Source organism: Schistocerca cancellata, chromosome 4 (assembly GCF_023864275.1).
Source record: "Schistocerca cancellata isolate TAMUIC-IGC-003103 chromosome 4, iqSchCanc2.1, whole genome shotgun sequence".
Taxonomy (NCBI): domain Eukaryota; kingdom Metazoa; phylum Arthropoda; class Insecta; order Orthoptera; family Acrididae; genus Schistocerca; species Schistocerca cancellata.
In genome coordinates this window covers 342,859,191-342,873,064 of record NC_064629.1, presented here as the reverse complement: position 1 = coordinate 342,873,064, position 13,874 = coordinate 342,859,191, and the positions used below count along the sequence as shown (strand labels likewise).

General features: G+C 45.0%; 1 protein-coding gene and 1 non-coding gene across 5 annotated transcripts in view; one reads left to right on the top strand and one right to left on the bottom strand.

Annotated features, from left to right (window-relative positions):
* The window catches only part of LOC126183886 (galactosylgalactosylxylosylprotein 3-beta-glucuronosyltransferase P), a 1,353,843-nt gene that overhangs the window by 1,273,766 nt on the left and 66,203 nt on the right, over window positions 1-13,874 (top strand). The window lies entirely within an intron of this gene.
* Window positions 3,487-3,561, bottom strand: Trnat-ugu (transfer RNA threonine (anticodon UGU)). The gene has a single exon. It is a non-coding gene; the product is annotated as a tRNA-Thr (tRNA).

Here is a 13,874-nt window from a genome sequence, read left to right as displayed (position 1 = left end):
TCCAGCACTTCTTTTAGTTTGTATAAAAAAAGACATAACAATTCTGAAATATCATACTGATTTATTCACTTAACCTATGGATCTGGTTTTGGCGCCATTTGATAACAAAATGCATCAAGTTTTTTACTATGTGCCTCAACAGATTAAATAACTTCCATTGGTCATGTGGCACACAACCCGTCTCAAGCCTATTTCTTGCCAAACTCGCTGCAGCATGTCAGGCGCGATTTGTTCGGTTGCGAGGTAGATTATAGCTCTGAGCTCTGATGCAGAACATGGCAAGGGTGGAACATACGACATACCCTTAATGACTCCCCAAAAGAAAAATTCAAGAGATGTTGAGGTCATTGAACGTGACGGCTATGCAACTGTCGCATCTGAGTCCATTCACTTACGTAGAAATCGGACATTTAGGAAACCCCGTAAGTCTTACCAAATAGTCAAAACTTGATCTATTTTCCTGAAAGATGCCACCAACACTAAGTCTGCAAGTCACGTGAATAAGTTTGTACAAATTTTCAAAGTCGTAAATTCCTTTTTGATACACCCTTATGTAACAGATTGATAATAGACATCGTTAATGCAAAATTCTGTGTGTAAGGTTCAGAGGTAGACACAGAAAACAGTTCTTCGAAGGATTGATGAGGGTATTAAGATAACAGGAACATCAAATAATGGAAAGGGAGATAGGAGTACGAATGAAATTGTTACAGAGATAAAGTGTAATATTTGGAAAATGATGGTCAGAAAAGTCTGTCAGTTTTTTATTTATTTCTTTGGTCGTTTTCAGCTATTGAGACTTACGTTAGAGAATAGCGATTATCTAGAGTTCAGTACAATGAAGTTTCCTTGGCACATTATTGTTGATTAGGACGACGAGAACTACTTCCTTATGGGGTTATATCTTTTGTTTCGCCATAACTACCAGCCCTACTTCTTGCAAATTCCTGGTGCTTTGGCTCTGTGTCCCTGTTGGTCGTGAACGCCACGCTCATGGGCGAGGGTGGAGGCCAGCAACCGCAGTCGCAGCGACTGCCGAGGTGGTGATTCCAGCAAGTTTATCGACATCCGGCGCTCCCCTTTACCTGGACGCGTCACCGCTTGCGCCTTCACCCCACGGCGAGTGTTTACGGACATCGCATCCGAATCGCGTCTAATGGTGACTACTTCACGGGGAGAAAGGAGCGCCTTTGCTGATCTAGCTTCGCTCGGCTTGGCGCCTGGTCGATCTCGTCTCGCCACTGCGTGTCTGACAAGGGAAGTCTCTCTGCTCTAACAGGAATTCTGTGTTCCAATTATATTTAGGAGCTTCACTAAACGCTGTGATTAGGAGGTGAATGCATTCGACTGTGTTCCTCTTAGTTTTCCCACTATCGGACTTTAAAAATGTACATGAGATTCCTCAACAAAATGCGCGAAACAATATGCAGAGTCACATAGGCACATTTGGCGAAATAAGTACGTGGAACATCCTCAGAATAACATTCTTGAGCTGCAAAATCAAATGCCGCTTCAATCACATTCTTTAATTCAGCAACATGTGCAGGTGCATGCATTTTCATTATGAAAGTCATCTTTCCTAATTTAGTGTCAAAATCACTGCAGAGTGTCCTTATAGTGTCTGTTATTCTTCTTGCATATATTTTGTTTTGCCGGAAGATATATATATCCGAAGGCTGCACGTACTTTTACTAATCTTTGAAGCTCCTCTTGATGTTTGCTGGCCGGAGTGGCCGAGCGGTTCTAGGCGCTACAGTCTGGAACCGCGCGACCACTGCGGTCGCAGGTTCGAATCCTGCCTCGGGCATGGATGTGTGTGATGTCCTGAGGCTAGTTAGGTTTAAGTAGTTCTAAGTTCTAGGGGACTGATGACCTCAGAAGTTAAGTCCCATAGTGCTCAGAGCCATCCTCTTGATGTTTTTCCGTGTTTGCGATTTAAAAATTGGGTTGTTTTAAAGTTCAGCCTTACGCAAACACAATTGAGTTATTTTTTTATTTTTATATTTACGCAGACATGTTTAGACAGCTATGTGTCATCCTCTGTGGGTCAAATTTTTATTTCTTAAAATTACATCGCAGTTCGTTTAGCGATATAATTTTAAGAAATAATAATTTGACCCACACAAGATGACACACAGGTGTCGAAACATGTCTGCGTAAATATAAAAATAAAAAGTAAATCAATTGTGTTTGAGTAAGGCTGAACTTCAAAACAACCGAATTTTCGTACGTATTTTGTTGCTATTGGTGAAATTATGATGCCCTCTTCACCCACAAATCAATAATTTGCTATTTTTGTGCCTTGTGAACACTCGAAAAGTGACAAAATTGTATGTACTTCAGGTTATTTGGGACACGTTTTAAAAGGTCTTCTGACATTTTCCCACTTTTGCTAGCCTCCAAATGTATGTTTGACGCAAGATTGTCTTCAGTAACCTTTTTAACTTTTGGACAGAAAGTTCTTTTCCTAAGGACAAATATACGACCATTTTGTTACGTGTCCACTCTGTAAATGTCCACTATCTATTGTACATCTATGAGTTGTGCAGACTGAACCAAGGCAACTGTTGATTTTTCCCCGTTATCAGATTGTGTCGCACCAGACGTTAGTCCAAAATTAAATCATCGAGCGAGGTGGCGGAGTGGTTAGCACACTGGACTCGCATTCGGGAGGATGACGGTTCAAAGCCGCATCCGTCCACCCCACAGGCAAATGCTGGGATGGGTCCTTTGAAATTGCACGGACGATTTCCTTCCACATCCTTCCATAATCCGAGCTTCTGCTCCGTCTCTAATGACCTCGTTGTCAACGGGACGTCAAAGAATGATCTCCTCCTCCTCCATATTTAAATCCACTTTATTTCAAATGCCGTGTGGCTGTATCTGGAATCTTGCAATTTTCTGGTTTACTTCTTCCACAAAACGGGCCCCAGACTGGCGAATATCTTCGTCTTTCTGTACATCTCTGGCTGTCATAAAGGCCGTGATGTGTTTACGGCACATTCTGTAGCCTTTCTTGAGTCGTGCTATGAAAGCTGCAGAACATTTAAACTTTTTGTGCCAAATTTCTCTTGCTTTTGCATTACCCAAAACTGAAGGTGCCAGTAATGGACACATTTTCCTTCATTCTTTGCTATTTCAGATTGGGATAGAATGGATGTCTTATTCTCGGTTCTCTGACTTTCTTGTTTCCTAGAAATGGATCTTCATTACGTCTCCTTTCTCCACATAATCAAATATAACTTTAATGTTCGATGTGCCTTATATAGATGGATGTCTCTTCAGTAATTAGCTGTAGGTAGCAAATTTAGGCGGTGGTATATGATAATCATCATAAATAAATACATATACTAAGATGGTATCTGTTCTTTCGGACAGATACCATCGGTGACTATACAGCTCGTTAGAATGAAATTACAATGAAATGAACACCCTTAGCTGCTTACAGGCGTTGACATACGTCAACGGGGACAGATGAAAAATGTGTACCCCGACCGGGACTCGAACCCGGGATCTCCTGCTTACATGGCAGACGCTCTATCCATCTGAGCCACCGAGGGCACAGAAGATAGCGCGACTGCAGGGATTTATCTCTGGCACGCCTCCCGCGAAACCTACATTCTCAACGTATTGTCCCGCACTACATTCGTAGTGCCCCCGCCCATTATACTCATTACTCGCAGCGCGTTGCCGATTCCCGTAAGAGTTCGGTCACTGTTTGTGCATTCGCACAGAAGAAGAAGATGGTCAGTGGCCGGATAGCCTTAACTATATATATACTAAGATGGTATCTGTTCTTTCGGACGTGGTACGTCTACAAGTTCCTGAGAAAAAAGGTTCTTAACGGTCGAACAGACAGACAGAAAAGCAGACAGACAGACGGACAACAAAATGATCCTGTAATGCTTCCGTTTTTACAGAGTGAGGCACGGATCCCTAAAAATATCTATCTGCGTGAATGTAGTTACAGTCTTGGACTGCCCACGTACGTGGGCTATCCATCATTCATAAACTGACGAAGAATCCAAAAATGAAGTGGGGGAACGTAACGAGACAAAGTTTAATGCACTGTTATCACGATAGTGCTGCACAAAACCGCCCCTATTAAATAAGCGTCTCTGAATAAACTTGCGTCACTTGTAAGCAGGTGCAGCATCAAGAGTGCACCGATACTTAACATTTAGTGTTATGAGACAGAGATGATACACGGCATAGCTAAACTAGCTGTATGATTGTATGACATCGATGCATCATTTACGATACGAACTGCGATAGAGCACCCCTGGCCAGTCAGATGCAAACAAATAAATTCACCTTTCGCATTTCATAAACTGTAGCAACGAACTGTAAGTTCAGGATAGGTACCCAGACGGTTCAGACATGCACTGCTGAGATCTACGCAGTGTGCGATTTGCAGGGGGGGGGGGGGGGGATGGGGGGGATTTCCCCCTCTCTGCATCAGAGCATCCCCTCCTCTGGTTTTAGTTTATGCATTCCAACCTGGGATGTTTATTTACCACGCACTGGAGTAAAACTTTACATATAATTTAAATTTGTGGAGCCGAACACTGAAAGTTTTTAATACAGTATTACTATTAATATGTTTGCTTATTAATTTTGAAAAAGTGTTATCTAGTAGTTATTGTTGTTGTCTTCAGTCCAGAGACAGATTTGATGCAGCTCTCCATGCATGTAGTAGTTAAACATTTCAAAACGTTCAGAACTAAATCATCATTATCATGTTGTCACTGTTGCTTTCATCTAAGGTGCGTCATCCGTTTACTTGCGAGCATGTATCATGATGGACGAAAGTACAACGGTTTCCAATAAAACTTGTTTAATAATATATATATGTTTGTCCTTTGAGGGAGTTGCTTGCGATTTTTTTTTTTTTTTTTGACATTGTTGAATTAGAAAGTGGGACAGGAGAATGCATTTTCAGCACACTGTTAGCAGCTCTTGAAAGGTATGGCATTACAAATGACGAACTAAAAAACCACCTTGTAGGTATCGCAACAGATGGTGGCTCAACAATGCTTGCACCTTACAAAGGCGTAGCCACTCTACTGTGTAGTCATTTACATAAGGATTTAACTGTCGTTCATTGTATGAACCACAAAATGAAATTAGCTGTCCACGATGTTATGAATGATGTAGCAGATGTATACCATATACAGGTTTTTTTTAGATTCCTTATATTCTGTGTTTTCTCGAAGTCCCAAAAATCAGAGACTACTACAAAGTGTTTCACAAGAATTGTCCTCGCAGCTATTAAAACTAGGCCGTATTCTTCGCGCACGTTGGGTTGCTTCCTCATTTAATGCTTTTCGAGCTTTTCTTGAAAGTCCAGTTCTCTTATCCATCTTTTTGAAAAACTGAGACATGATGGTTCCTGATCAACTCAGGAGAGATCTAAATTTGTTCAGTTTACTAAAACATCTCACAAAGTGGCTTTTCTGATAGTGCATACGCGTGAATAGTGAGTTTCGGCATTAACATCTATTTATAAATAACTGTTTAACCATGGGTAACGCCACAGTCCAAGATAGTAACATATATAATTATACTAACCCCCTAAGACATCCCCCCCACTGGTAAAAGCACAAATCGCACACTGGATCTACGACGCATGTCAAAAACTGATATTAGTTGTCATACAAACTAAAGGAGCAGGACCACGAATGTTTCTTAACTACTGCATATAATAGCTGCAGTCCTGTGAGTATAGTTTCTTACGGAGCTGTGCACAGAAGACTGATATTAATCAGCCGGCCGCGGTGACCGAGCGGTTCTACGCACTTCAGTCCGGAACCGCGCTGCTGCTACGGTCCCAGGTTCGAATCCTGCCTCGGGCATGGATGTGTGTGGTGTTCAAATGGTTCAAATGGCTCTGAGCACTATGGGACTCAACTGCTATGGTCATAAGTCCCCTAGAACTTAGAACTACTTAAACCTAACTAACCTAAGGACATCACAAACATCCATGCCCGAGGCAGGATTCGAACCTGCGACCATAGCGGTCGTGCGGTTCCAGACTGTAGCGCCTTTAACCGCGCGGCCACTCTGGCCGGCGCTGTGTGTGGTGTCATTAGGTTAGTTAGGTTTAAGTATCTCTAAGTCTAGGGGACTGATGACCTCAGATGTTGAGTCAGATAGTGCTTAGAGCCATTTAAACCTTCTCTCTCTCTCTCTCTCTCTCTCTCTCTCTCTCTCTCTCCCTCCCTCCCTCCCTCCCTCCCTCCCTCCCTCTCTCTCTCTCTCTCTCTCCCCGTTTTTTTAAAGTCCGGACAGTGCCGTAACGTCACTTGCACTCAATATTTAAAACATTAAAAAAGTTAAATTCCTGGATGTACTGCAGCTTAAATGCGAAGCAGAAGTATGACGGCAGAGAGAGCGTGTGCTTTAGTATGTTCCTTGGCCTTATACGGCGGGTGTTGTCACGTCGATACGGCTGCGAGCGGCCAGTGGTAGGTGGCCAGAAGAGGCAGCTGCCAGGGCCACAAGCGCCGCCACACGGTTTCCTTTGTGCTATCAAGCCGCCGCGGGCGCACACACACTGCACACTTCGCTCTTTCCTCGTCTTTACCATAGACTTGCGTCGAACCTGCCATTTCTCCGTTCCCAATAAAAAGGAATTCAACTTATTTTTATTCTCTCGCACTTTGATAATCACATTTTCTTTTCGCAGAACTGAGACTTTAACTTAGACTGCATAAGAATTTTACATACGCAAATTTCGCCTAATAAGAAAAGAGAAGCACCTAGAAGACAAAAAATGGTTCAAATGGCTCTGAGCACTACGGGACTTAACAGCTATGGTCATCAGTCCCCTAGAACTTAGAACTACTTAAACCTAACTAACCTAAGGACATCACACAACACCCAGTCATCACTAGGCAGAGAAAATCCCTGACCCCGCCGGGAATCGAACCCGAGAACCCGGGCGTGGGAAGCGAGAACGCTACCGCACGACCACGAGCTGCGGACACCTAGAAGACATGGTCGGATATCAGTGTACATTTTCACACGTACACACCTTCAGCGGTTACGTAAATATTTAGATAACAGGTAGATTCGCACCAGAGTGCATTCGTTTTGTTCGTGTTTACTGTTGCCACCAGACTTGGTAGGGTATGTAAGGGGCGTGAACTGCGTCAGACGAGACTGCAAGCCCGAAAACAACCCGCTCTACCCCCTCAGGACAGAGAATGAAAAGTGGAAAAAGAAAAAGAAAAAAAAGTTAGATGAGTGATCACTGTAAAGGACACGGAGCTGCCGCGCACTCAGCGTTATCAGCACCTAACAGAGTTTGAAATGGGACACATTATGGATCTTCCATTTGGCCGGCTTGTCGAATCGTGCAGTATACTGATTTATGGAACAGCCGGATGCGACAGTCGCCTGATGTTGGACTGCGTAGGGACGTGTGGACAGGCATATTCGTCCTCAAGGTTCCGGAAACCTTCCACATCTGAACTTGCCATCCGAGAACGAATAATAGCCTTCCTGCATCTTTCTGTGTCATCTCACATCATTGGTCGGATACCAGCGGTAGCCGTATCACGTCGATTACCACCCTATGTGTAGGTTGCCGTTGAAACCACAACATAAACGGCTGCTTTTGGAGTGGTGCCTTAACCGGGAAGCATAGACTGCTGACGAATGGCGTCGCATTATGTTCATAGATGAATTGCGTCCTGCACTACCCTAGATGAGTATCGTCGGAGAGTGTAGCAGCAACCTGGGGAGATATCGCATGCCTCCAACGTTTTGGGGAAGTACAGCTGTGATTTTCTTGGTGTCATTATGTAGGGAGCTATCGAATATGCTATCAGGTCGGGGCTAGTAGTGACTGAGGGAGTTCTGACGGCGCAAGCGTACGACGCGGACGTCCTGCTCCTCATACGTTGCGTCTCACACGACAGTGTTGTGGAGCCACTTTTCAACAGGACAACCTTCTTCGACACTTGACACTTGTCTCTTTGAATTTTCTGAGTGATGTTGAGGTGCTCCCGCTACTAGCAACATCCCCAGGCCTGTCCCCAATAGAACCTATGTGGGACCAGCTCGGATGCCAACTGCATCGTAGTACCAGTCTGTAGGATGTCAAGGAATGCTTATAACAGTCATGGGCCTGCTTGCATCAGGGGAGCATACAATAGATTCATGAGACCCTTCACGCCCGAATCAGTGCGTGCACGCAGATCACTGGGGATGCAGCGTCATACAGGTAAGTGGGCTCATACTGCCAAGTTCCGCTATTCCTATCAAAATGTTCAAATGTATGTGACTTCCTAAGGGACCAAAATGCTGAGGTCATCGCTCCCTAGACTTACACACTCCTTGAACTGACTTATGCTAAGAACAACACACACACCCACGCACGAGGGAGGACTCGAACCTCCGGCGGGAGGGGCCGCGCAGTCCGTGACATGGTGCCTCAAACCGCGCGGCCACTCAGCGTGGCTGCTATTCCTTTGAGCAAGACTTACTACCGCTACTGGATAATGACTAACAAAATGGTTCAAATGTCTCTGAGCACTATGGGACTTAACGTCTGAGGTCATCAGTTCCCTAGAACTTAGAACTTCTCGCGAAAAACTGTGGGACGGTGACATGACTCACTGTCAGCCATAAAAATTCCATCGTTGTTTGGAAAAAATTAGCCCAACATAACTATTTGCAGTCACTGATCGGTTCAACTGGACCAGAGGACCCAGTCCATTCCATGTAAAGACAGCCGCACCATTATGGAGCCACCACAGGCTTCCACAGTGCCTTACTGACAACTTGGACCACGGCTTCGTGCGTTCTGCGTCGCACTCTAACCCTACCGTCAACTCTTACCAACTGAAACTGTGACTCAGCTGAGTAGGCCAAAGTTTTTCAGTCGTCTAGGATCCAACCGATGTGGACACTGGCTCAGGAGAGGCGCTGCAAGCGACGTCGTGCTGTTAGCGAAGGCACTCGCGTCGGTCGTCTGCTGCCACAGCCCGTTAACACCACATTTCACAGCACTTTACTAACGGATACGTTCGTCGTCCATCCCACACTGATTTCAGCAGTTATTTCATGCACTGTTACTTGTCTATTAGGACTGACAACTCAACGCAAACATCGTTGCTCTTGGTGGTTAAGTGAAGGCCGTCGGCCACTGCGTTGTCCGCGACGAGAGGTAATGCCAGTAATTTGGTAACCTCGGCACACTCTTGACATTGTGGATCTCAGAATATTGAATTCCATAACGATTTACGAAATGGAATGTCCCATGCGTTTAGCTCGGACTACTATTCCGCGCCGGCCGGAATGGCCGAGCGGTTCTAGGCGCTTCAGTCTGGAACCGCGCTACCGCTACGGTCGCAGGTTCGAATCCTTCCTCGGGCATGGATGTGTGTGATGTTCTTAGGTTAGTGAGGATTAAGTAGTTCTAAGTTCTAGGGGACTGATGACCTCAGATGTTAAGTCCCATAGTGCTCAGAGCCATTTGAACCGTCCCTCCTCGATTGTGCGCACGCCGGTGACGTACGGGCGAGTCCATTTGCTCGGAGGTAAGGTAGGTATGTCAGCAACGTGATCTATCGGCGTCAATAGTAGATTCCACTGCACAATGTCTCCACAGCAGTGTTGCCATTATTTAAATTCCAACCTACGTATATGCACCTTGGCGTCTCTATGGGTGCTTCAGAGGACAGTGTCAAACAGTCAACTTCTGATTTCGTCTACTTCTATGTGGACAGCAGTCTGTCAGTGTTTTATATCCTATGCTTCCTGTTTGTATAGGATACTAGCTGAGAAGCCAGCATTGCCCGGGTATATATTTACTCCATTCTTCTATTAGTCCATCTCCTCCCTGCCCCCCCCTCCTCTCTCTCTCTCTCTCTCTCTCTCTCTCTCTCTCTCTCTCTCTCTCTCTCTCTCTCTCTCTCTCCCCCTCTCCCTGTCCCCATCTCCCAGTTTACCCCCTCTCTGTCCACCTCCTCCACATCCACTCTTTATCCACCTCTTCTTGCTTCTCTCTCTGTCCATCGCCTCCTACCCCTCTCTGTGTCCATCTGCCTCTCACCCTCTGTCCATCTGTTCCTTCCCCCTCTATCCATCTGCGCCTTCCCTTTCTGTCCACCTCCTCCTACTCCTCCTCCTCCCCCTCTTTCTGATCACCTCCTCCTCCCCCTCTATAAGTGTCCATTCCCTTCTGTGTCTGTCTGTCTTCTCTTTTCCCCTTTTCTCTCTCCATTTTGTCATATCCACCCGAATAGGAGGCTGGAGGTTCTTACCCCAACGGCATTTCTTCAGATCGTAACTAATATGACTACCAAATTTGGTTGAAATCCTTCCAGGAGAATTATACCAGTGCTTTTGTCCATCTACGTAAATGTCTAGTATATTTCTCATCTGTTTAACATATTTCACACGTATCTGTATACATATTTAACCTGTATCTCCAGCGAATTTCACCGTGCTGTTTCATTCTCGCGCAGCTCAATGGTACTGACGTTGTATCTCCTGAACTATGTGTCGTGCAATGATAGACCTATAATTTTGCAGGCACACCCAGTGGTATGTGTGGCTACTGTCTGAAAATGTATTATAAGTGAAGTTAGTAGTAAAGAAGTAATAAATTAAAATGTACATAATGGTTCAAAATGGTTCAAATGGCTCTGAGCACTATGGGACTTAACTTCTGAGGTCATCAGTCCCCTAGAACTTAGAACTACTTAAACCTAACTAACCTAAGGACATCACACACATCCAAGCCCGAGGCAAGATTCGAACTTGCGACCGTAGCGGTCGCGCGGTTCCAGACTGCAGCGCCTAGAACCGCTCGGCCACACCGGCCAGCCGTACATAATGCTGCAGCTTTTCACGAATCTCAGTATTTTACGTTACACAACTGAACAATATTTTGTACAACGTGTACAACGATGTATTTGACACGGATTGCGCGGCCTCTCCGCCGGGGGTTGCAGTCCTCCCTCAGGCATGAGAGTGTGTGTTGTTCTTCGCATTAAGTTAGTTTAAGTAGTGTGTAAGTCTAGGGAGCTATGACCTCAGCCGTTTGGTCCCTTTGGAATTCACACACATTTGAACTTTTTTGAACGATGTATTTTTGCTGGTTCATTCAGCATCGTAAGTCGATACAGCTTGATAAACGTATTGCGAATAGAATTAGTTGCAAAGAAGGAATAATTTTAAACGTCATGAATGACGGGACAATTTTTCGCGCATCTCATGGTTTCTGACGTCATATCTCTTCAACTATGTTTCGTGCAATGATATCATTTTCCTTTTACATTCATTGGTATACGTGAACACTGTCTGCAAAATATGTCGTGAATGTAATTAATAGTAAAGAAGTAATAAATTAAAACGTCATGCTTTATGCAGCACTTTCACTGCATGAACAGTTAAAATGTAGCAAGCGGTAGACTTTTTCTCTTTCAATATTTTGTGGGGGTTGCCAGCGAGACAAATATTTTGTAAAGGTTTGGAATTATTTGTAATGTTTGTTGTAAGTCATAAAGTGCTGTCGTTCTCAAATAATAAGTGAATAAAACATTGGTATTCGCACATAGTAGGATACACTGTTTTTTTCACTCCCATCCCCACCCTTTTGGTAGAGTGGTAGATGTCAACCCCACAGCGATTCTTTCCAGACAGTAAGTGATAAGTGTACCAAGTTTGGTTGAAATACGTCCAGATGTTTACGAGGAGACGGGGAACATACATACGAGGGGCGTTTAATTAGTAATGCCCAACTTTTTTTTTTGTTTCGGCCCGTTTCGGCTGAAAAAATATGCGATATTTGTTGTGGAACGTAATGGAATATTCTCTCTTCAGCCCCTATAGTTTCATAAAGCTCTGATAGATGGCGGCGCTATACACAGCCTTCAAAATGGCGTCTGTAACGAAGGTACTTTCCAAGCAGAGTGCTATCATTAAGTTTCTTTTGACAGAAAACAAGAGCATCGCAAATACTCATAGGCTCTTGCAGAATGTCTACGGAGACATGACAGTGAACAAAAGCGCGGTGAGTCGTTGGGCGAGGCGTCTGCCATCATCACAACAAAGTCGAGCAAACCTGTCTGCTCTCCCGCGTGCGATTCGTCCGCACAAAACTGTGACTCGTGCAGTGCGGGAGCGTGTGGACACACTCATTCGAGGTGATCGACGGATCACAATCAAAAACCTCGCTGTTAAACCGGACGTTCTTGTTGATAATGCTGACACACTCGTCGATCAGTTGGGGTACTCAAAGGCCTGAGCCCGCTGGATTCCTCGCCACTTAAAAGAAGACTACAAAGAGCAACAGAGGACGATCTGTGCGGAATTGCTTGCGCATTAGGAAGCTAATCGTGCCCGTTTTCTTGTCGATTATCGTCACAGGCTATAAAATACGGTTCTTTACTTCGAACCGGAAACAAAACGGCAATCCAGAGAGTGACGCCACATCACCTCTCCTCCAAAGAGAAAGTTCGAAGCAGCACCCTCAGCCGGTAAAGTCATGGCGATGGTCTTCTGGGACTCTGAAGGGGCTATTCTGTTTAACGTCCTCCATCATGGTGCAACGATCAGTTCTAAAATGTATTATGCCACCCTCAGGAAATCGAAGAAACGACTTCATCCTGTTCGTCGCCACAAAAATGCAAGCGAGCTTCTTCTCCATGACAACTCAAGGGCTCACAAAACGCTGTGCACCCGAGAGGAGCTCATAGAACTTAACTGGACTCTTCTTCCTCATCCACCCTACAGCCCCAACCATCTGTTGGCCCAGTAGAGAATGCACTTCGCGAGAAGCAGTACGTGGATGTGGAGGAGGTTATTGATTCAGCGAGACATTGACTCTGACGTCGACCAGTAGAGAGGTACCACGCGGGCACACGTGCCGTCCCAGTACGGTGGCGTAAGGCCGTTGCGTTGAACGGATATCATGTTGAAAACTAGGATTTTGTAGCCAAAAGAGTGGGGAATAATATGATGTACTGGAATCTTGAATAAAACCAACCTGCTTTCAGAAAAGTAATAACTTGCATTACTTACTGAACGCCCCTCGTGCGTACATACATATACACTTACATCCATTTCTACAGTGGATATTTGTTGTCAGAGTGAGCGTTACCAAAATCCTATGCGAACCATCGCTGTTTGATGAACCGCGTCAGCCCTGTCTTTCGGAATGCTTGGCTGCATATACTGTATAAGTACTTCCGCAGCGCCGCTAATCCGTTAGTACAGGGGGGGGGGCAGTTGATAGAAATGATGACGTGTCTCTCAGTGCCTTGTAGACACTGCAACAACAGTACTACTTAGAGGATGCCAGGATGACTCACTGTACAGAATCTCCTTATCGTACGATGTTCCATACTGACTCAGTTGTTGATGTTCAGAATTTCTCACGTTTGCCTGTAGAGGTCATACCTTGTTAGTGTGCTCTTGAATACCTTCTTATCCGCAGCACAGTCGTTTGATCCATTTCTTGTAACTGGGTGCAAGTATGTGGCCCATCACAAAGCGAGCAAGCTCCTTTGAGGGATCCCGACGTCTTAAATCGGACCTTTGCAAATGTCAGACTGCTCCGTGCCAGTGTTCCGCACCCCTTTTACCGGCTTTTTCTATCGATGCAATTTGCTTCAAGGATGCTCCAGAGGCTGCAATGTAGTTCAGACCATTCACTGTCCAACATTCTTCTCGTTGGCCTAATAAAAAAAATGGGGCTTCAGTTCGGATGAAAAAGTGGAATTAGCTGTGAAGAGATGAGTGCACGCCAGAAACTGCGTTCTATGAAGAAGCCATAATGAAGCTGGTGTCACAAGGTGAAGAACATACCGAAAGACTTTGTTCGTTTGTTGGAAATGCCGTGTGACTAGGGCCGCCCG